The sequence below is a fragment of the Coregonus clupeaformis genome, chromosome 29 (assembly GCF_020615455.1).
Source record: "Coregonus clupeaformis isolate EN_2021a chromosome 29, ASM2061545v1, whole genome shotgun sequence".
In the NCBI taxonomy this organism is placed as follows: Eukaryota; Metazoa; Chordata; class Actinopteri; order Salmoniformes; family Salmonidae; genus Coregonus; species Coregonus clupeaformis.
The window spans coordinates 47,337,608-47,362,360 of record NC_059220.1 but is presented as its reverse complement, the minus strand read 5'-3'; the positions used below and the strand labels follow the sequence as shown (position 1 = coordinate 47,362,360).

Below are 24,753 nucleotides of genomic sequence, written 5' to 3'. Positions count from 1 at the left end.
ATGCGGACTAGGCTAAACAGGAAAGATAGACCATCCCTTATCCATTTGGCTCCAACCAATTCTCCCATCAAGTCATAAAAACACTACCCGCATCTATAGAACTGCACGCTTGTTTCAGCTGTCATATCAGAAGCACTTCTGTACTGTGTTAGTCCTAAAACGGCACCCTATTCCCTATCCAGTGCACTGTTAGGGTTGTGAGCATGAAAACACATTTCCATTCTCTGCAAGTCAATCGACAATAAAGTATTCTTCTGCTATTTATGGGCCCTGGTCAAAAGTAGTGCACTAGATAGGGAATAGGGTGTCATTCTCTGGTCAAAAGTAGTGCACTATATAGGGAATAGGGTGCCATTTGAGACGTATACATTTCAGCTGTTATATCAGAGGGCACTTCTGTGTGTACTGCACACAGGACGGTATGTATCTCAAGGGTCAACACAGCGGTTATAAAACAATAGAGCCTTTATTAACGTATAGGTTGATCCGTCCAACTCCCCAGACTGTCCCCTGGAGGGTTCATACAAACAGCCCCAGCAACTATAACAGGGCGATATTGAAGCTAAACGGGGACAGACTTTAAGCCCTTCTGTTACAGCAGCAGGGCCTATCCTACGCTAACCCCTTACTGAGTACAGAGAGAGCAGGCAAACACAGGGGATGTCCTAAATGGCACCCTATTCCCTACATAGTGCACTACTTTTGACCAGAGAATGGCACCCTATTCCCTACATAGTGCACTACTTTTGACCAGAGAATGGCACCCTATTCCCTACCTAGTGCACTACTTTTGACCAGAGAATGGCACCCTATTCCTACATAGTGCACTACTTTTGACCAGAGAATGGCACCCTATTCCCTACATAGTGCACTACTTTTGACCAGAGAATGGCACCCTATTCCCTACATAGTGCACTACTTTTGACCAGAGAATGGCACCCTATTCCCTACATAGTGCACTACTTTTGACCAGAGAATGGCACCCTATTCCCTACATAGTGCACTACTTTTGACCAGAGAATGGCACCCTATTCCCTACCTAGTGCACTACTTTTGACCAGAGAATGGCACCCTATTCCCTACATAGTGCACTACTTTTGACCAGGGTCCATAGGGCTCTATACAGTAATAGTGAATAGGGTGCCACCTGGCCCGCGAACACAGTCAGGAGGAGTCTACCGTACGTTGAATTCAAACTGGAACGTTTTATAACAAGCTAGTCATCAGTACTTCTTTGTCTGAGCTTGTTTGTTAGGGCTTGAAATATGAACAAGAAGTCTGATTTGGCTGATGTGAAACGGAGCTAAAGAGGGTTGTCATGTCATGTTAGTAGAGAGAGAAGGGGAGATACAGTAATAGCCTGCACAGCAGTAGCAGGACTGGAGCCAGGACACCCTAACCTAATCCACTCTACAGTAGGACTGGAGCCAGGACACCCTAACCTAATCCACTCTACAGTACAGTATACAGTAAGGCTGGAGCCAGGACACCCTAACCTAATCCACTCTACAGTACAGTATACAGTAGGGCTGGAGCCAGGACACCCTAACCTAATCCACTCTACAGTACAGTATACAGTGGGGCTGGAGCCAGGACACCCTAACCTAATGAACTCTACAGTACAGTATACAGTAGGGCTGGAGCCAGGACACCCTAACCTAATCCACTCTACAGTACAGTAAACAGTAGGACTGGAGCCAGGACACCCTAACCTAATGAACTCTACAGTACAGTATACAGTAGGACTGGAGCCAGGACACCCTAACCTGATGAACTCTACAGTAGGACTGGAGCCAGGACACCCTAACCTAATCCACTCTACAGTACAGTATACAGTAGGGCTGGAGCCAGGACACCCTAACCTAATCCACTCTACAGTACAGTATACAGTAGGGCTGGAGCCAGGACACCCTAACCTAATCCACTCTACAGTACAGTATACAGTAGGGCTGGAGCCAGGACACCCTAACCTAATCCACTCTACAGTACAGTATACAGTAGGGCTGGAGCCAGGACACCCTAACCTAATCCACTCTACAGTACAGTATACAGTAGGGCTGGAGCCAGGACACCCTAACCTAATCCACTCTACAGTACAGTATACAGTAGGGCTGGAGCCAGGACACCCTAACCTAATCCACTCTACAGTACAGTATACAGTAGGGCTGGAGCCAGGACACCCTAACCTAATCCACTCTACAGTAGGGCTGGAGCCAGGACACCCCTAACCTAATCCACTCTACAGTACAGTATACAGTAGGGCTGGAGCCAGGACACCCTAACCTAATCCACTCTACAGTACAGTATACAGTAGGGCTGGAGCCAGGACACCCCTAACCTAATCCACTCTACAGTACAGTATACAGTAGGGCTGGAGCCAGGACACCCTAACCTAATCCACTCTACAGTAGGGCTGGAGCCAGGACACCTAACCTAATCCACTCTACAGTACAGTATACAGTAGGGCTGGAGCCAGGACACCCTAACCTAATCCACTCTACAGTACAGTATACAGTAGGGCTGGAGCCAGGACACCCTAACCTAATCCACTCTACAGTACAGTATACAGCAGGACTGGAGCCAGGACACCCTAACCTAATCCACTCTACAGTAGGGCTGGAGCCAGGACACCCTAACCTAATCCACTCTACAGTACAGTATACAGTAGGGCTGGAGCCAGGACACCCTAACCTAATGAACTCTACAGTACAGTATACAGTAGGGCTGGAGCCAGGACACCCTAACCTAATGAACTCTACAGTACAGTATACAGTAGGGCTGGAGCCAGGACACCCTAACCTAATCCACTCTACAGTACAGTATACAGTAGGGCTGGAGCCAGGACACCCTAACCTAATCCACTCTACAGTAGAGTATACAGTAGGGCTGGAGCCAGGACACCCTAACCTAACCCACTCTACAGTACAGTATACAGTAGGGCTGGAGCCAGGACACCCTAACCTAATCCACTCTACAGTACAGTATACAGTAGGGCTGGAGCCAGGACACCCTAACCTAATCCACTCTACAGTACAGTATACAGTAGGGCTGGAGCCAGGACACCCCTAACCTAATCCACTCTACAGTAGGGCTGGAGCCAGGACACCCTAACCTAATCCACTCTACAGTACAGTATACAGTAGGGCTGGAGCCAGGACACCCTAACCTAATCCACTCTACAGTACAGTATACAGTAGGGCTGGAGCCAGGACACCCTAACCTAATCCACTCTACAGTACAGTATACAGTAGGGCTGGAGCCAGGACACCCTAACCTAATCCACTCTACAGTAGGGCTGGAGCCAGGACACCCCTAACCTAATCCACTCTACAGTACAGTATACAGTAGGGCTGGAGCCAGGACACCCTAACCTAATCCACTCTACAGTACAGTATACAGTAGGGCTGGAGCCAGGACACCCTAACCTAATCCACTCTACAGTACAGTATACAGCAGGACTGGAGCCAGGACACCCTAACCTAATCCACTCTACAGTAGGGCTGGAGCCAGGACACCCTAACCTAATCCACTCTACAGTACAGTATACAGTAGGGCTGGAGCCAGGACACCCTAACCTAATGAACTCTACAGTACAGTATACAGTAGGGCTGGAGCCAGGACACCCTAACCTAATGAACTCTACAGTACAGTATACAGTAGGGCTGGAGCCAGGACACCCTAACCTAATCCACTCTACAGTACAGTATACAGTAGGGCTGGAGCCAGGACACCCTAACCTAATCCACTCTACAGTAGAGTATACAGTAGGGCTGGAGCCAGGACACCCTAACCTAACCCACTCTACAGTACAGTATACAGTAGGGCTGGAGCCAGGACACCCTAACCTAATCCACTCTACAGTACAGTATACAGTAGGGCTGGAGCCAGGACACCCTAACCTAATCCACTCTACAGTACAGTATACAGTAGGGCTGGAGCCAGGACACCCTAACCTAATCCACTCTACAGTACAGTATACAGTAGGGCTGGAGCCAGGACACCCTAACCTAATCCACTCTACAGTACAGTATACAGTAGGACAGGAGCCAGGACACCCTAACCTAATCCACTCTACAGTAGGGCTGGAGCCAGGACACCCTAACCTAATGAACTCTACAGTACAGTATACAGTAGGGCTGGAGCCAGGACACCCTAACCTAATCCACTCTACAGTACAGTATACAGTAGGGCTAGAGCCAGGACACCCTAACCTAACCCACTCTACAGTACAGTATACAGTAGGGCTGGAGCCAGGACACCCTAACCTAATCCACTCTACAGTACAGTATACAGTAGAGCTGGAGCCAGGACACCCTAACCTAATCCACTCTACAGTACAGTATACAGTAGGACTGGAGCCAGGACACCCTAACCTAATCCACTCTACAGTAGGGCTGGAGCCAGGACACCCTAACCTAATCCACTCTACAGTACAGTATACAGTAGGGCTGGAGCCAGGACACCCTAACCTAATGAACTCTACAGTACAGTATACAGTAGGGCTGGAGCCAGGACACCCTAACCTAATGAACTCTACAGTACAGTATACAGTGGGGCTGGAGCCAGGACACCCTAACCTAATCCACTCTACAGTACAGTATACAGTAGGGCTGGAGCCAGGACACCCTAACCTAATCCACTCTACAGTACAGTATACAGTAGGGCTGGAGCCAGGACACCCTAACCTAATGAACTCTACAGTACAGTATACAGTAGGGCTGGAGCCAGGACACCCTAACCTAATCCACTCTACAGTACAGTATACAGTAGGGCTGGAGCCAGGACACCCTAACCTAATCCACTCTACAGTACAGTATACAGTAGGGCTGGAGCCAGGACACCCTAACCTAATCCACTCTACAGTACAGTATACAGTAGGGCTGGAGCCAGGACACCGTAACCTAATCCACTCTACAGTACAGTATACAGTAGGGCTGGAGCCAGGACACCCTAACCTAATCCACTCTACAGTACAGTATACAGTAGGGCAGGAGCCAGGACACCCTAACCTAATCCACTCTACAGTACAGTATACAGTAGGGCTGGAGCCAGGACACCCTAACCTAATCCACTCTACAGTACAGTATACAGTAGGGCTGGAGCCAGGACACCCTAACCTAATCCACTCTACAGTACAGTATACAGTAGGGCTGGAGCCAGGACACCCTAACCTAATCCACTCTACAGTACAGTATACAGTAGGACTGGAGCCAGGACACCCTAACCTAATCCACTCTACAGTACAGTATACAGTAGGGCTGGAGCCAGGACACCCTAACCTAATCCACTCTACAGTACAGTATACAGTAGGGCTGGAGCCAGGACACCCTAACCTAATCCACTCTACAGTACAGTATACAGTAGGGCTGGAGCCAGGACACCCTAACCTAATCCACTCTACAGTACAGTATACAGTAGGACTGGAGCCAGGACATCCTAACCTAATCCACTCTACAGTACAGTATACAGTAGGGCTGGAGCCAGGACACCCTAACCTAATCCACTCTACAGTACAGTATACAGTAGGGCTGGAGCCAGGACACCCTAACCTAATCCACTCTACAGTACAGTATACAGTAGGGCTGGAGCCAGGACACCCCTACCCTAATCCACTCTACAGTACAGTATACAGTAGGGCTGGAGCCAGGACACCCTAACCTAATGAACTCTACAGTACAGTATACAGTAGGGCTGGAGCCAGGACACCCTAACCTAATCCACTCTACAGTAGGGCTGGAGCCAGGACACCCTAACCTAATCCACTCTACAGTACAGTATACAGTAGGGCTGGAGCCAGGACACCCTAACCTAATCCACTCTACAGTACAGTATACAGTAGGGCTGGAGCCAGGACACCCTAACCTAATCCACTCTACAGTACAGTATACAGTAGGGCTGGAGCCAGGACACCCTAACCTAATCCACTCTACAGTACAGTATACAGTAGGGCTGGAGCCAGGACACCGTAACCTAATCCACTCTACAGTACAGTACGCTGCTGCCTCTTTGGACAAGACACTGATTGGCTGTTATGGGGCTACTGGATTTGATTAGAGAGAAGAGATATAATGATACATTCCATCTAGAAATACTGTATGACCTGCTTGGTAGTAAAACAGCACTCTGATGCAGCAGGCTGCAGTAAATAGGCCAGGATAAAAGGCCAGGATAATAGGCCAGGATAAAAGGCCAGGATAATAGGCCGGGATAAAAGGCCAGGATAATAGGCCGGGATAATAGGCCGGGATAATAGGCCGGGATAATAGGCCAGGATAAAAGGCCAGGATAATAGGCCAGGATAAAAGGCCAGGATAATAGGCCAGGATAAAAGGCCAGGATAATAGGCCAGGATAAAAGGCCAAGATAAAAGGCCAGGATAATAGGCCAGGATAATAGGCCAGGATAAAAGGCCAGGATAAAAGGCCAGGATAAAAGGCCAGGATAATAGGCCAGGATAAAAGGCCAGGATAAAAGGCCAGGATAAAAGGCCAGGATAATAGGCCAGGATAAAAGGCCAGTATAATAGGCCAGGATAATAGGCCAGGATAATAGGCCAGGATAAAAGGCCAGGATAAAGGCCATGATAATAGGCCAGGATAAAAGGCCAGGATAATAGGCCAGGATAAATAGGCCAGGATAAAAGGCCAGGATAAAAGGCCAGGATAATAGGCCAGGATAATAGGCCAGGATAAAAGGCCAGGATAATAGGCCAGGATAAAAGGCCAGGATAATAGGCCAGGATAAAAGGCCAGGATAATAGGCCAGGATAAAAGGCCAGGATAAAAGGCCAGGATAATAGGCCAGGATAAAAGGCCAGGATAATAGGCCAGGATAAAAGGCCAGGATAATAGGCCAGGATAAAAGGCCAGGATAATAGGCCAGGATAATAGGCTAGGATAATAGGCCAGGATAAAAGGCCAGGATAATAGGCCAGGATAATAGGCCAGGATAAAAGGCCAGGATAATAGGCCAGGATAAAAGGCCAGGATAAAAGGCCATGATAATAGGCCAGGATAAAAGGCCAGGATAATAGGCCAGGATAAAAGGCCAGGATAATAGGCCAGGATAAAAGGCCAGGATAATAGGCCAGGATAATAGGCCAGGATAATAGGCCAGGATAAAGGCCAGGATAATAGGCCAGGATAAAAGGCCAGGATAATAGGCCAGGATAAAAGGCCAGGATAATAGGCCAGGATAAAAGGCCAGGATAATAGGCCAGGATAAAAGGCCAGGATAATAGGCCAGGATAAAAGGCCAGGATAATAGGCCAGGATAATAGGCCAGGATAAAAGGCCAGGATAATAGGCCAGGATAAGAGGCTAGGATAATTTTTTGTTTCATTTATTTATTATTTTTTATTTTTATTTTTTTAGGGGGTAGATCAGCTTTAATATTGTAGATAGATTGTAACTTCCATCAATGTAATTGTCAGCATCACCTCCAATCCCCCTTATTTTTTTATTTTTTTCTCGCATATACAGTGGGGAGAACAAGTATTTGATATACTGCCGATTTTGCAGGTTTTCCTACTTACAAAGCATGTAGAGGTCTGTACTTTTTATCATAGGTACACTTCAACTGTGAGAGACGGAATCTAAAACAAAAATCTAGAAATCACATTGCATGAATTTGCATTTTATTGCATGACTTAAGTATTTGATACATCAGAAAAGCAGAACTTAATATTTGGTACAGAAACCTTTGTTTGCAATTACAGAGATCATACGTTTCCTGTAGGTCTTGACCAGGTTTGCACACACTGCAGCAGGGATTTTGGCCCACTCCTCCATACAGACCTTCTCCAGATCCTTCAGGTTTCGGGGCTGTCGCTGGGCAATACAGACTTTCAGCTCCCTACAAAGATTTTCTATTGGTTTCAGGTCTAGGGACTGGCTAGGCCACTCCAGGACCTTGAGATGCTTCTTACGGAGCCACTCCTTAGTTGCCTGGCTGTGTGTTTCGGGTCGTTGTCATGCTGGAAGACCCAGCCACGACCCATCTTCAATGCTCTTACTGAGGGAAGGAGGTTGTTGGCCAAGATCTCGCGATACATGGCCCCATCCATCCTCCCCTCAATACGGTGTAGTCGTCCTATCCCCATTGCAGAAAAGCATCCCCAAAGAATGATGTTTCCACCTCCATGCTTCACGGTTGGGATGGTGTTCTTGGGGTTGTACTCATCCTTCTTCTTCCTCCAAACACAGCGAGTGGAGTTTAGACCAAAAAGCTCTATTTTTGTCTCATCAGACCACATGACCTTCTCCCATTCCTCCTCTGGATCATCCAGATGGTCATTTGCAAACTTCAGACGGGCCTGGACATGCGCTGGCTTGAGCAGGGGGACCTTGCGTGCGCTGCAGGATTTTAATCCATGACGGCGTAGTGTGTTACTAATGGTTTTCTTTGAGACTGTGGTCCCAGCTCTCTTCAGGTCATTGACCAGGTCCTGCCGTGTAGTTCTGGGCTGATCCCTCACCTTCCTCATGATCATTGATGCCCCACGAGGTGAGATCTTGCATGGAGCTCCAGACCGAGGGTGATTGACCATCATCTTGAACTTCTTCCATTTTCTAATAATTGTGCCAACAGTTGTTGCCTTCTCACCAAGCTGCTTGCCTATTGTCCTGTAGCCCATTCCAGCCTTGTGCAGGTCTACAATTTTATCCCTGATGTCCTTACACAGCTCTCTGGTCTTGGCCATTGTGGAGAGGTTGGGGTCTGTTTGATTGAGTGTGTGGACAGGTGTCTTTTATACAGGTAACGAGTTCAAACAGGTGCAATTAATACATGTAATGAGTGGAAAACAGGAGGGCTTCTTAAAGAAAAACTAACAGGTCTGTGAGAGCCAGATTTCTTACAGCTCGGTAGGTGATCAAATACGTATGTCATGCAATAAAATGTAAATTCATTACTTAAAAATCATTCAATGTGATTTTCTGGATTTTTGTTTTAGATTCCGTCTCTCACAGTTGAAGTGTACCTATGATAAAAATTACAGACCTCTACATGCTTTGTAAGTAGGAAAACCTGCAAAATCGGCAGTGTATCAAATACTTGTTCTCCCCACTGTAGCTGTACCATGATATTTGCAATGTTACTAAATAACCCTCCAATTGTTCTCCACTAATCCCCCCGCTAAAACCCCTCCCCATCCCAAGTTGGGTTGTCATCCCAGTGATCAGGATACCACCCCTGTCCCCCCGGATCCCTATGCCCCCGAGGGGCCAGGACCCATCCATCGAAAACATCACATAGTGCCACCCACAAAACAGAAGCAGGTCAACCGCCAAAAGCATTTCCAATGCTCTCACCTCAATATATTTATATAGCTATTTAAAAAAATATCTATTCAAATATCTTGCATATCTTATCTTCCATCATTATCAATTAATGTGCGTAATAATGTCGGCATTCATGCGTAGGATTTTAACCTATAACCCGAATTGCCATTGTATTACATTACATTTTCAACAAGCAACTACCACTTCAGCAAACAACCACTGCGATTCAACCCCCCCCCCCACCCGTAACAGATGCTGGACACAAACTCACGCACACACACATCTACATCTTAAGGAATGCGAAACACCGAACCGTACAGTAGCCTATCCCAAAGGCCTGCAGATGGCGATATTGAGTCGCTTTCATTTTACCGTCCAAAAGCATTTTATGCAGCTGGCAATACATTTGTATGCCTCATAAACATTCTCCATTCAGGCTGCGTAGTCATCGATTTCCTCCTTAACATTATTTAATGATGAGAAGGCGGAAAAAACATAGTGGAAAATATGCGTACTTTCCTTATGAAACACAATTTTCCATCTGAGGTGCTACAGCGGCTAAATGCTAATCCCAGATGTTGTGTATGGCCTTCAGCCAATCAGGTTGAAACTATTAGACCAGGGGTTCCGATTCTTTTATGCGTGTTTCTTTTAATGGCATCACATTAGTGGAAACCAACACTGTTCTCAGGGCAGACCTGGTTGTAGCTAGATAGAGCTAATCTAATCTAAGCTAATCTTAGCATTTTGGCTAACCCTAACCCTTTTCTTAACCTTAACTTAATTCTCCTAACCTGCCATGTTAATTATCCTAACCTGCTGTGTAAATTTATCCTAACCTGCTACGAAGAAGTCACTTCTGCTAGTCAAAACCGGCAGACGCGCCCCGAGAACAGTCTTGGTGTCCACTAATGTGACACAGCGCTGGGTTAGGTTAGGGGTGAAAAAAACAGACTCCTGCAACCTGATTGGCTGAACGCGATACACAACATCCGAGATTAGCATTTAGCCACTCTAGCATGGCGGTGGAAAATTGTGTTTCATAAGGAAAGTACGCATATTTTCCGTTTTTTTCCTTCTCGCCATTAAATAGAGGTAAGGAGAAAATCGATGACTACGCAGCCTGAATGGAGAATGTTTTAGGTACGAACCGGTCCACGAGGGATACGAATGTATTGCCGGATGCATACAATGCATTTGTATGGTAAGATGAAAACGACTCAATATCGCCATCTGCCGGCCTTTGGGCTAACATAAGCCTATGCTTCAAGTCAGACAACAAGGCTATTGTCCACTAAATGGCACATCATGACAAACCACACATTCGAAAGGCACGGGGTGATAACAGCTAGACATTTGACCATTGAACCATTCTATTCTATTGATCATTGGAATGACAGCGGTTATCCATAATTGCCACTGTTAATCAAATGACAGTCCGTCTATGCGTAATGGCACAAATCATTACCCCACATAGCATACACGTGCAATAGGGCTGTTGTTTGTTTCGTTAATAGGCTATAGGCTGCGTTAGTCTATGGCTCACTAGCGACCGCAGCCAGAACAACACAACAACCGATCAACACAATCCTTCGAATGGCAAAACAAACACTGGATCCAACGGAACCTTAGAACATCTATTTACAATATATTAGAATGGAATACAATATGATGTAAAGTATTATTCCATCGGTCTATTTCAAGTTATAATGCATTCCGGTTTAGATTATTTCAATAACAGCCAGCATACCTCTGACATACTCATTCTGATTGTCTCTCAACTCTTTCCACTGATGCAGATCCTCTCTCACACAAAGCGGAAGACTAACCCAAATAGGAGAAGGTTATGCAGTGATTTCCCAATAATGGCAAAAGTACCCTACTGTCTTCTCCCAGTTCAATTCTCAGACTCGCTTTCCCCCACCAAGCACTGCAGAATAAACCTGACACCGACCGACACTCACTGATACAGCGCGATGGGAGGGGTTGGAGGCACCTACCAGCTTTATATGCCCAACAATCTTTTCTTCTGTCATCTTGAAAGCAGTCGAAAACGAAGTTAAGAAACACTTGGATCGAACACAAGTGGAAGAGCCCCGGTTATGTGACACAAACAGCGTCGCTCCGTTCTGTTCTGTTCTGTTCCGCTCGCTCTCGACGCAAGAAACGGCGAACCTCCCCGGCGGCGCAAGCACCCACCGTCCGTGAAAGCTCACAGGCTTGAATATGTAACTTTGGGAAAATGAGAAACCTGCTAGGAGAGAGAGAACAGGCAGACAATCGCAGGAAAGCAGCTCCTCCTACCAATACAATGCGAAAAGCCAAAGCAACAGATCGGATCTACAAGCGCAGCGCAGAGCAGGCAGGCGGGCTGCTCTAGCCTACATACGCTGGACAGGAGAGAGATCAGTTGTAACCAACCCCTAACTTCCCCCTCCGCCCCATCACTGTAAATGTCAAGTTAATGGAGTGTTAATGAAAATGGAATTCCCTCGTCCTCTAATGACGATGATATGTCTAGGGCAGGCTACTCACCCTTATTCTAATGTAACTCTACTGTATGATCCAATGAAAGGTAATAAGGTGGTTGAAACTTAAGACAGTTATGGACAGATCAACATTTACTGAAGGGGGAGGGGTGGTCCAAAGTATGGGAGGGTTGTAAAAAAATTTTTGGGGTTGCTTTGGGGAGGGTTGTGTGTTTTTTTATTGGGCAGAGGGGAGGGTAGTGCATTTTTTCCCTGTTTGCATTTGCTCTTCTGCTTAAATAGACAGTCATCTTGGCAAGAGGTCTACTATAGGTCTACTCAAGCTTAACTAGACAGTGATACTGGCAAGAGCAGTGTGCTGGTTTTTCTGTCTGACTGTCTGTCTGTCTGTCTTTCTTTCTTTAGTTCCTTCTTTAGTTCTTTATTTTAGCTCTTAATTCTTCAAATGGAATCAGAACATCTATCCACTAGGATATGTAATTAAAACAAATTCCTTTGCATGGGAATGTGATCATGCCTGTTCTTTAAAAAATCTAAATCAAACTGAACTAAATTCAAAATCAGGATTTGGCATAGGAAACAGGCAGGCCTACTCTAAGTCCTCCCTCTGCAACCGGATCCTGGACTTCCTGACGGGCCGCCCCCAGGTGGTGAGGGTAGGCAACAACACATCCGGCAAGCTGATCCTCAACAGGGGGGCCCCTCAGGGGTGTGAGTATAGTCCCCTCCTGTACTCCCTTTTCACGTGGTCGCGCACGACTCCAACAACATCATTAAGTTTGCTGACGACATGATGCTGGTAGGCCTGATCACCGATGACGAGACAGCCTATAGGGAGGAGGTCAGAGACCTGGCAGTGTGGTGCCAGGATAACAACCTCTCCCTCAACGTCAGCAAGACAAAGGAGCTGATAGTGGACTACAAGAAATGGAGGGCCGAACGCCCCCATTCACATTGACGGGGCTGTAGTGGAGCGGGTCGAGAGCTTCAAGTTCCTCGGTGTCCACATCACTAAGGACATATCATGGTTCAAACACACCAACACAGTCGTGAAGAGGGCAAAACAACGCCTCTTCCCCCTCTGAAGGCTGAAAAGATGGTGCAGCTGTATAACTCAAAAAGTTATACAGCTGCACCATTGAGAGCATCTTGACTGGCTGCATCACCACTTGGTGTGACAACTTCTCGGCATCCGACCGTAAGGCGCTACAGAGGGTAGTGCATGGGGCCCAGTACATTACTGGGGCCGAGCTCCCTGCCATCCAGGACGTCTATACCAGGCGGTGTCAGAGGAATGCCCTGAAAATTGTCAAAGACTCCAGCCACCCAAGTCATAGACTGTTCTCTCTGCTACCGCATGGCAAGCGGTACCGGAGCGCCAAGTCTGGGACTAAAGTCTCCTGAACAGCTTCCTGAACCGCTTCTACCCACAAGCCATAAGGCTGCTGAACAGTTAATGAAATGGCTACCCGGACTATTTGCATTGACCCCCTTTTTTTTTGCACTGACTCTCTTGCACCGGCTCTATGCACACTCACTGGACTCTACCCATACACTCACACATACTACACTGACACTCCAACACACACACTAGGGCTGTTCCCGACCAACAAAAATCTTGGTCGACCGAGAGTCGTCCATTTTTTCGACCAATCGATTGGTCGAAATTTTCTAACTTGTATTTTTCCATATACAGTGCATTCGGAAAGTATTCAGACACCTTGACTTTTTCCACATTTTGTGACGTGACAGCCTTATTCTAAAATTGATTAAATTACATTTTTTACTCATCAATCTACACACAATACCTTATAATGAAAAAATAAAAACAGGTTTTTAGACAATGTATTAAAAATAAAAAACAGAAATACCTTATTTACATAAGTATTCTGACCCTTTGCTATGAGACTCGAAATTGAGCTCAGGTGCATCCTGTTTCCATTGATCATCCTTGAGATGTTGCTACAATTTCATTGGAGTCCACCTGTGGTAAATTCAATTGATTGGACAAGATTTGGAAAGGCACACACCTGTCTATATAAGGTCCCACAGTTGACAGTGCATGTCAGAGCAAAACCCAAGCCATGAGGTCGAAGCAATTGTCCGTAGAGCTTCGAGACAGGAATGTGTCGAGGCACAGATCTGGGGAAGGGTACCAATACATTTCTGCAGCACCCAAGAACACAGTGGCCTCCATCATTCTTAAATTGAATAAGTTTGGAAGCACCAAGACACCTCCTAGAGCTGTCCGCCCGGCCAAACTGAACAATCGGGGGAGAAGGGCCTTGGTCAGGGAGGTGACCAAGAACCCGATGGTCACTCTGACAGAGCTCCAGAGTTCCTCTGTGGAGATGGGAAAACCTTCCAGAAGGACAACCATCTCTGCAGCACTCCACCAATCAGGCCTTTATGGTAGAGTGGCCAGACGGAAGCCACTCCTCAGTAAAAGGCACATGACAGCCCACTTGGAGTTTGCCAATAGGCACCTAAAGGACTATCAGACCATGAGAAAAAGATTCTCCTGTCTGATGAAACCAAGATTGAACTTTTTTTTATACATTTGCAAACATTTCTAAAAACCTGTTTTTGCTCTGTCATTATGGGGTATTGTGTGTAGATTGATGAGGGGAAAAAAACAATTTATCAATTTTAGAATAAGGCTGTAATGTAACAAAATGTGGAAAAAGTCAAGGGGTCTGAATACTTCCGAATGCACTGTATGTCTTAGAGTGATGGACTGTGCCATCCCCGCGGCCTCTGCAATGAATTAGTCCACTGAGACGGGAGCGAATCAGACAGGGGTGTATTCATCACGGAAACCGTTTACCGTTCATGAACCAAACGGAAGCAAACAGAGCAAAAACCAGTGTCTATTAGACAAATTCAGGTAGGTCCCTGTTTTGTTCAGTTTGCTTCAGTTTAAGAAACGTTTTGCAACAGAATCGGTTTAATGATTACACCCCATGTGTCGTGTCAAAAAAATAATAAGAGCACTCACTAAAGAAATCTCGGTCGACCAAACAATCGACCAGTCAACTAATTGTGGTCAGCCCTAACACACACACACACACACACACACACACACACACACACACACACACACACACACACACACACACACACACACACACACACACACACACACACTCTTCACATACGCTGCTCCTGCTCTGATTATTATCTATCCTGATTGCCTAGTCACTTTTAACCCTACCCACATGTACATATTACCTCAACTACCTGGTAACCCTCCACATTGACTCAGTACTGGTACTCCTTGTATATAGCCTCATTACTACCTGGTAACCCTGCACATTGACTCAGTACTGGTACTCCTTGTATATATCCTCATTACTACCTGGTATCCCTGCACATTGACTCAGTACTGGTACTCCTTGTATATAGCCTCATTACTACCTGGTAACCCTCCACATTGACTCAGTACTGGTACTCCTTGTATATATCCTCATTACTACCTGGTATCCCTGCACATTGACTCAGTACTGGTACTCCTTGTATATAGCCTCATTACTACCTGGTAACCCTGCACATTGACTCAGTACTGGTACTCCTTGTATATAGCCTCATTACTACCTGGTATCCCTGCACATTGACTTAGTACCGGTACTCCTTGTATATAGCCTCATTACTACCTGGTAACCCTGCACATTGACTCAGTACTGGTACTCCCTAACAATCACACACTACATATGCTCACACACAAAACACACACACAAGCATATTGACGCCACACACACACACACACACACATACACTCACACATAGACACTGTTTCACACTCTTCACATACGCTGCTGCTACTCTGTTTATTATCTATCCTGATTGCCTAGTCACTTTTACCCCTACCTACATGTACAGTTGCAGTCGGAAGTTTACATACACCTTAGCCAAATATATTTAAACTCGGTTTTTCACAATTCCTGACATTTAATCCTAGTAAAAATTCCCTGTTTTAGTACAGTTAGGATCACCACTTTATTTTAAGAATGTGAAATGTCAGAATAATAGTAGAGAGAATGATTTATTTCAGCTTTAATTTCTTTCATCACATTCCCAGTGGGTCATAAGTTTACATACACTCAATTAGTATTTGGTAGCATTGCCTTTAAATTGTTTAACTTGGGTCAAACGTTTCGGGTAGCCTTCCACAAGCTTCCCACAATAAGTTGGGTGAATTTTGGCCCATTCCTCCTGACAGAGCTGATGTAACTGAGTCAGGTTTGTAGGCCTCCTTGCTCGCACACACTTTCTCAGTTCTGCCCACAAATGTTCTATAGGATTGAGGTCAGGGCTTTGTGATGGCCACTCCAATACCTTGACTTTGTTGTCCTTAAGACATTTTGCCACAACTTTGGAAGTATGCTTGGGGTCATTGTCCATTTGGAAGACCCATTTGCAACCAAGCTTTAACTTCCTGACTGATGCCTTGAGATGATGCTTCAATATATCCACATACATTTCCTTCCTCATGATGCCATCTATTTTGTGAAGTGCACCAGTCCCTCCTGCAGCAAAGCACCACCACAGCATGATGCTGCCACCCCGTGCTTCACGGTTGGGATGGTGTTCTTCGGCTTGCTAGCACCCCCTTTTTCCTTCTAACATAACAATGGTCATTATGGCCAAACAGTTCTATTTTTGTTTCATCAGACCAGAGGACATTTCTCAAAAAAGTACGATCTTTGTCCCCATGTGCAGTTGCAAAGCGTCCTTTGCTGTTGTTCTGGGATTGATTTGCACTTTTCGCACCAAAGTACGTTCATCTCTAGAAGACAGAACACGTCTCCTTCCTGAGCGGTATGACGGCTGCGTGGTCCTAATGGTGTTTATACTTGCGTACTATTGTTTGTACAGATGAACGTGGTACCTTCAGGCGTTTGGAAATTGCTCCCAAGGATGAACCAGACTTGTGGAGGTCTACAATTTTTTTTCTGAGGTCTTGGCTGATTTCTTTTGATTTTCCCATGATGTCAAGCAAAGAGGAACTGAGTTTGAAGGTAGGCCTTGAAATACATCTACAGGTACACCTCCAATTGACTCAAATGATGTCAATTAGCCTATCAGAAGCTTCTAAAGCCATGACATCATTTTCTGGAATTTTCCAAGCTGTCACAGCCGGACTACATATTATATACTATACATATACTCCACTGTATAGTGCCTATAGGTTTGAGGTCAATCATTCCCCTTGTCAGACAGTAAAGCCAGGTGTACACTGTATGATTTTGGCCCCGATTTAGCTGTCACAGACAAGTTTCCCATGTCGTTGCCTCGTAACTGTCAAGGGTTCTGATGCGAATGTGGTGTGGAATCAAGTGCAGGACACAGGAGCTCAGTCAAACTTGACTTTACTGGAAAAGCACAAAATAAACGGGTCAAACTAACCCGGAGGCGAACAATACGCAACAGTGCGTAAAATACAAAAACCGACTACGCACAAACAAATGTGCGACGGTAATAACTAGCGTCTGTCCAAACAACAGTAGAACACCAACAGACAGGAAAAACAAGTACACACAACACATGACAGAAACAACGAGAACTTATAGGACACATAATCAACACTAAACATGAACAGGTGTACTAAACAGACCAAACCAATCAAACATCGAAACCAAAGAACGGTGGCAGCTAGTACTCCGGAGACGACGACCGCCGAAGCCTGCCCGAACAAGGAGGAGGAGCAGCCTCGGCCGAAACCGTGACAGTAACGCTCATTTAATGTGAGCGGGTCAGAGACGCAATCCGAGGGCTAACGATCTGGTCTTTGAGCAGTCCCAGATGTCCCGATATTTTCAAATGTTTAGATTTTATCGGCACAAAATCTGCAATGCTCTTGTAGTGTGAGATGTGCAACGACACGTTTTGAGAACGGTGATCAGCAATAGCCAATGAGAAGCTCGCCGGAGAAGAAGCCAGTGAGATGATGACGTTGTTTCCGCATCACCCAGAATGTGTAGACTCGAGCAGGAGCGATGACTACTACAAGTATGCGTTTGTACTTGCCTTTAACCAAAGCCAAAGTGTAAAATCGTTACTGCTCTGAAGTGCACAAGCAATGTTATTTATTTCAAAAAGTTGGCTAGACATTTTAACTCTGTATGGCAAGTGTGAATGTCTGACTGAAAACGCTTATGAGGCTGTTTTGAACCATAGCTCGTTGTAGCTACGTTAAATCTAATCACATCGTCACATCATTGTTTTGGCGAGTCAGCGTGGTGGTACGGAGAATCCACACAGCTAAGTGAAGAATCTTGTAATGTGTGACACCTGTCTGAGCCACATCATGTTGTGTGCGCGTCGCTACGTTGACAAGACAACAAAAAAGCTACATGAAAGACGGTTGGTTAATGTGAGAGGCTCAGCGGTGTAGTGTCCACATGGTTTAACATATACATGCAGGTGCAGCCAGCCAGTCTCTGCCAACACATCTCAGTCCGCCCTGTCCATAGAACTCTCATTAGGAATACCAAGACACACATACCCGGTGCAATGGGACACGCCCCACTGTGTGCTATACATTTAGCTGTAGCCAGTAATCATGTGAAGTCTGTGATCACATGACTTCTGGCTACAGCTAAATGTATAGCACACTGTGGGGCGTGTCAGCAGAAGAGGTGTTGCGTTGCTCAAGGCCTTTAGTGAAGTGCCACAATTACATTGTGCATGTTTGTCTCACACGTTGAGCAAATGAAAGGTGGTAGAACTGGACTAAAGAAGAAACATACTGGCCTCCAGAGTGGCGCAGCGGTCTTAAGCGGGAGGTGTCACTACAGACCCAGGTTCGATCCCGGGCTGTATCACAATTGGCTGTGATCGGGAGTCCCATAGGCGGCGCACAATTGGCCCAGCGTGGTTAGGGGAGGGTTTGGCCAAGGGGCCTTTACTTGGCTCATCGCACTCTAGCGACTCCTTGTGGTGGGCCGGGCGCCTGCAGGCTGACCTCGGTCATCAGGTGAACGGTGGTTCCTCCGACACATTGGTGCGTCTGGCTTCCGGGTTAACCGGGCAGGTGTTAAGAAGTTTGGAGGATCATGTTTTGGAGGACGCATGACTCGACCTTCACCTCCCGAGCCCGTTCGGGAGTTGCAGTGATGAGACAAGATCGAAAGGGAGGGGGGGGGATATTTACATTTTAGTCATTTAGCAGACGCTCTTATCCAGAGCGACTTACAGTTAGTGAGTGCATACATTTTCATTCTGGCCCCCCGTGGGAAACAAACCCACAACCCTGGCGTTGCAAGCGCCATGCTCTACCAACTGAGCTACAGGGGGCATATATTCATACACAGTAGCTACTTTGAAGAATCTCAAATATATTTTGATTTGTTTAACACTTTTTTTTATTAATACATGATTCCATATGTGTTATTTCATAGTTTTGATGTCTTCACTATTATTCTACAATGTAGAAAATAGTAAAAATAAAGAAAAACCCTTGAATGAGTAGGTGTGTCCAAACTTTTGACTGGTATTGTTTGAGAAACGTACAGTGCCTTGCAAAAGTATTAATCCCCCTTGCTTAAAAAAATAATTAACAAACACGTTTGGTGTTCGCCAAAAGCCATGTGGGAGACTCCCCAAACATATGGAAGAAGGTACTCTGGTCAGATGAGACTTTTTGGCCATCAAGGAAAATGTTTTTCAACGGCAGGGACTGGGAAACTGGTCATAATTGAAGGAATGATGGATGATGCTAAATACAGGGAAATTCTTGAGGGAGACCTGTTTCAGGTTCACCTTCCAGCAGGACAATGACCCTAAGCATACTGCTAAATCAACACTCGAGTGGTTTAAGGGGAAACATTTAATTGTCTTGGAATGGCCTAGTCAAAGCCCAGACCTCAATCCAATTGAGAATCTGTGGTATGACTTAAAGATTGCTATACACCAGCAGAACCCATCCAACTTGAAGGAGCTGGAGCAGTTTTGCCTTGAAGAATGGGCAAAAATCCCAGTGGTAGATGTGCCAAGCTTATAGTGACATACCCCAAGAGACTTGGAGCTGTAATTGCTGCAAAAGGTGGCTCTACAGAGTATTGACTTTGGGGGGGGTGAATAGTTATGCACGCTCAAGTTTTCTGTTTTTTAAATCTTAATTCGTGTTTGTTTCACCAAAAAAAGTATTTTGCATCTTCAAAGTGGTAGGCATGTTGTGTAAATCAAATGATACAAACCCCCCCAAAAATTCCAGGTTGTAACGCAACAAAATAGGAAAAATGCCAAGGGGGGAAATACTTTCGCAAGCCACTGTACTTGCTAGGCAATTTCCTTTTTTTCTTCAGTATGCGGCATTTCCTGAAGTACAGGTATTTTCACCGGTGTTTTCTCTCGTTATCTAAGTTGTGCAATCCACTTTGTTTTACTCTCAGAGATGCATCTCCCTTCCATTCCCACCACCACATTCAACCGATAAGAGAATGAATGGTAGAATGAGTTAGAGGTCCTTTGGGCTGTGTCCCAAATTGCACCCTATGGTCAAAAGTAGTGCACTATATACGGAAAAGGCTGCCGATTAGGATGCATTCATGGTTTCAACAGAGCCTCACATTAATAGCTACTGATAGACATGGGCTGTGTGACAGAATGGGGCTGTAGGATTTCTGTCGACTAGGAACACAACAAATAGCCATGGGACACCTCGGCAGCATCCCAAATAGCACCTTCTTTTTTAAATAGTGCCCATTGGGCTCTGATTAAAGTAGTGCACTATGTAGGGAACAGGTTGTTATTTGGGATGCATCCCTTCTATTCTTCTCAGTGGCGGTAGCATGGCTGATATCAGGATGAGGGCTGCCTGGTTGCTTACATAACAAAAAATACCATCAACTATACCAGCCCACACAGGGATCCATCAACACTACACCATCACACACAGGGATCCATCAACACTACACCATCACACACAGGGATCCATCAACACTACACCATCACACACAGGGATCCATCAACACTACACCAGCCCACACAGGGATCCATCAACACTACACCATCACACACAGGGATCCATCAACACTACACCATAACACACAGGGATCCATCAACACTACACCATCACACACAGGGATCCATCAAAACTACACCATCACACACAGGGATCCATCAACACTACACCATCACACACAGGGATCCATCAACACTACACCATTACACACAGGGATCCATCAACACTACACCATCACACACAGGGATCCATCAACACTACACCATCACACACAGGGATCCATCAACACTACACCATTACACACAGGGATCCATCAACACTACACCATCACACACAGGGATCCATCAACACTACACCATCACACACAGGGATCCATCAACACTACACCATCACACACAGGGATCCATCAACACTACACCATCACACACAGGGATCCATCAACACTACACCATCACACACAGGGATCCATCAACACTACACCATTACACACAGGGATCCATCAACACTACACCATCACACACAGGGATCCATCAACACTACACCATCACACACAGGGATCCATCAACACTACACCATCACACACAGGGATCCATCAACACTACACCATTACACACAGGGATCCATCAACACTACACCATCACACACAGGGATCCATCAACACTACACCATCACACACAGGGATCCATCAACACTACACCATCACACACAGGGATCCATCAACACTACACCAGCCCACACAGGGATCCATCAACACTACACCATCACACACAGGGATCCATCAACACTACACCATCACACACAGGGATCCATCAACACTACACCATCACACACAGGGATCCATCAACACTACACCATCACACACAGGGATCCATCAACACTATACCATCACACACAGGGATCCATCAACACTACACCATCACACACAGGGATCCATCAACACTACACCATCACACACAGGGATCCATCAACACTACACCATCACACACAGGGATCCATCAACACTACACCATCACACACAGGGATCCATCAACACTACACCATCACACACAGGGATCCATCAACACTATACCATCACACACAGGGATCCATCAACACTACACCATCACACACAGGGATCCATCAACACTATACCATCACACACAGGGATCCATCAACACTACACCATCACACACAGGGATCCATCAACACTACACCATCACACACAGGGATCCATCAACACTACACCATCACACACAGGGATCCATCAACACTACACCATCACACACAGGGATCCATCAACACTACACCATTACACACAGGGATCCATCAACACTATACCATTACACACAGGGATCCATCAACACTACACCATCACACACAGGGATCCATCAACACTACACCATTACACACAGGGATCCATCAACACTATACCATTACACACAGGGATCCATCAACACTACACCATTACACACAGGGATCCATCAACACTACACCATCACACACAGGGATCCATCAACACTACACCATTACACACAGGGATCCATCAACACTACACCATTACACACAGGTATCCATCCAGCATGGGGAAATGCATCAGTGCTTTCCTTTCTTTTCTCTTCTCTCATTCACATGAGCCTGTGTTGTGCCAATTCAGTCTCACACACATATGGACCAGTGCACTGTATTCTACAGCTCCCAAGCTCCCTGTGGATAGAAGGGTTTCCTAGTCTATTCTTCATGGTCCTCTCTATTACTGTATTTTATCTGGAAGAGACCATATAGGAGAGCATCACTCCAAAGCTGTCAGCTCAAGTGACAACACTTGACAAAGAAGAGGCGTACACAAACTGAAAGATCTAGTCAGAGAAGCTTCCGGAGGCTAGTCCAGCTTCATATTATTTTAATTTATAATCAAGGTCATCAAAGACATCTATCTTTTATACATCTCCTGAGTGGCGCAGTGGTCTAAGGCGCCGCATCGCAGTGCTAACTGTGCCACTAGAGATCCTGGTTCGAATCCAGGCTCTGTCGCAGCCGGCCGCGACCGGGAGACTCATGGGCGGCGCACAATTGGCCCAGCGTCGTCCAGGGTAGGGGAGGGAATGGCCGGCAGGGATGTAGCTCAGTTGATAGAGCATGGTGTTTGCAACGCCAGGGTTGTGGGTTCGATTCCCATGGGGGGCCAGTATAAAAAAATATGTATTCACTAACTGTAAGTCGCTCTGGATAAGAGCGTCTGCTAAATGACTAAAATGTAAAATGTAATGACTGAACCCTCTGAGTGGTGGAGCCTTCTGTGAAATTACAGTAAAAAAAAAAGTATTTACAGTAAATTCCATGAAAAACACTTCTAGCTCCATCAGCAACAGACAGGTGTCTGTCTGGTCTGGCTCTGGTCAAAATAGGGATAGGTTGCTATTTGGGATGCTTCCAGACAGACATGCTGCTTTGCTCCCTGACTGACTGAATTATGCAGCCTGCTTTGGCACAGCCCAAATGTAAAGGACTCCCTGTCTGCACCCCTCCCGCCCCCTGCACCCCCTGTCTGCACCCCTCCCGCCCCCTGCACCTCCTGTCTGCACCCCTCCCGCCCCCTGCACCTCCTGTCTTAGGGAATGCCCCATCATATCACAGTACAGTCTGCTACAGTATGTCTGCCCCTTGGCCCACAACCAATAAATGCCTATTGTACTGTAGAGCTTAGCAACAGTGACCGGCTGCACATCTATTCACGTCTGCACCGTCATGTTACCAGAAGTTTATGAGTAGTAAGCTAAAGTGAAATGCATTCTTTCTCGCTTCCATATTTGAACCCGATAAGGAGGATGAATGAAAAACATGACTGAAGGTTGTGATGTCACGAGAGGCTGTGTCCTGGAGGGACGTTACATCCCCCTGAGATGGCTGCAAACCCAGACAGCTATGGCTCCATCTGCTGGTATGGTCGGGAACTCCAACCCTCTATGGCCAATCTTCCCACGCAGCTGAAACCAATCAGGAGCTGATGAGCTGAAGGTTTGTTGAAGGGAAGAGACACGGTCTCCAAGCTGGGCTCTCTGGAGGACAAGAGTGCTGCACGTCCACTTCCATGAGGAATATAAGGATTTGGAGATACTTACCTTTGGGAAATACTCACCTTTGGATATATGCACCTGTGGAAATACGTGTGGGACATTTGGAAGGACGTTTTGCTGGGTTGGCCACTAGCTGCAACGTGGAAGACAGTAAGACTGGGGAAAAGTTATTTGAGCGAGGGAGAGTTATGATTTTGGATGTGGAAGAGACATCCCTGAACTGTTAACCCTTAAGAGCCACCAGAGAACAGTATTGTGTTATACTTTCGTTAGTTTCCCAAGACCTTTAATAAAATCCTTGTTTTGGTTGAACCTGGTCTCCTTGCACTACTTGAGCAATCCCGCTGAAAGCTGTGTAGCCTCTCGTGACATCACAGATGGTGGAGAATACGGGCACGCTCAAGCGTTAATAGTGCATGTCAGAGGAGGATACCGAAGGTTTGATCACCCAGTTTTCCAAGTTGGCCGTAGGCTCCCGCCGACTGAAATGGAGGACATATTGAAAGCCCTTGTTGCTGGCCAGCAAGCCCAGATGCAAGCAAACGTGGCTCTCTTGGAGGAGCAAAAGAAAGCCAACCTTCTGAAGGCAGAGGAAGTGCAGTTGCAGAGACAGAGGGTGGTCCAAAATACCCGCCCAATAAAGGCAAGTGACTTTATATCTAAGATGGGAGCTACCGATGACATTGAGGCATACCTGCATGCATTTGAGGCCACGGCCACTAGGGAAGCCTGGCCCAAGCAACAGTGGGTTGGTCTGTTAGCCCCCTTTCTAACCGGGGAAGCGCTGAATGCTGTCCGGGACCTGGGCCCTGACCAGGTTACTGACTATGATGCCCTGAAGTCTGAGATCCTCAGCAGATATGGACTCACAAAGTTTGGTATGGCCCAGCGCTTTCACAGTTGGACCTTCCAACCAGACCAACCTCCTCGGGCGCAGATGCATGAACTTGTCCGAATCGCAAGGA

General features: G+C 46.3%; 1 protein-coding gene across 2 annotated transcripts in view; it reads right to left on the bottom strand.

The window, feature by feature from the left end:
- Positions 1-11,651, bottom strand: part of LOC121531678 (probable E3 ubiquitin-protein ligase MID2) — a 191,428-nt gene extending 179,777 nt beyond the window's left edge. For both annotated transcript variants that reach the window (XM_041837050.2, XM_041837059.2), the window contains exon 1: positions 11,282-11,651. The gene's annotated coding sequence lies outside the window, so the exon portion shown is untranslated. The remainder of the gene's footprint in view (positions 1-11,281) is intronic.
- Positions 11,652-24,753: the final 13,102 nt, after the last annotated feature.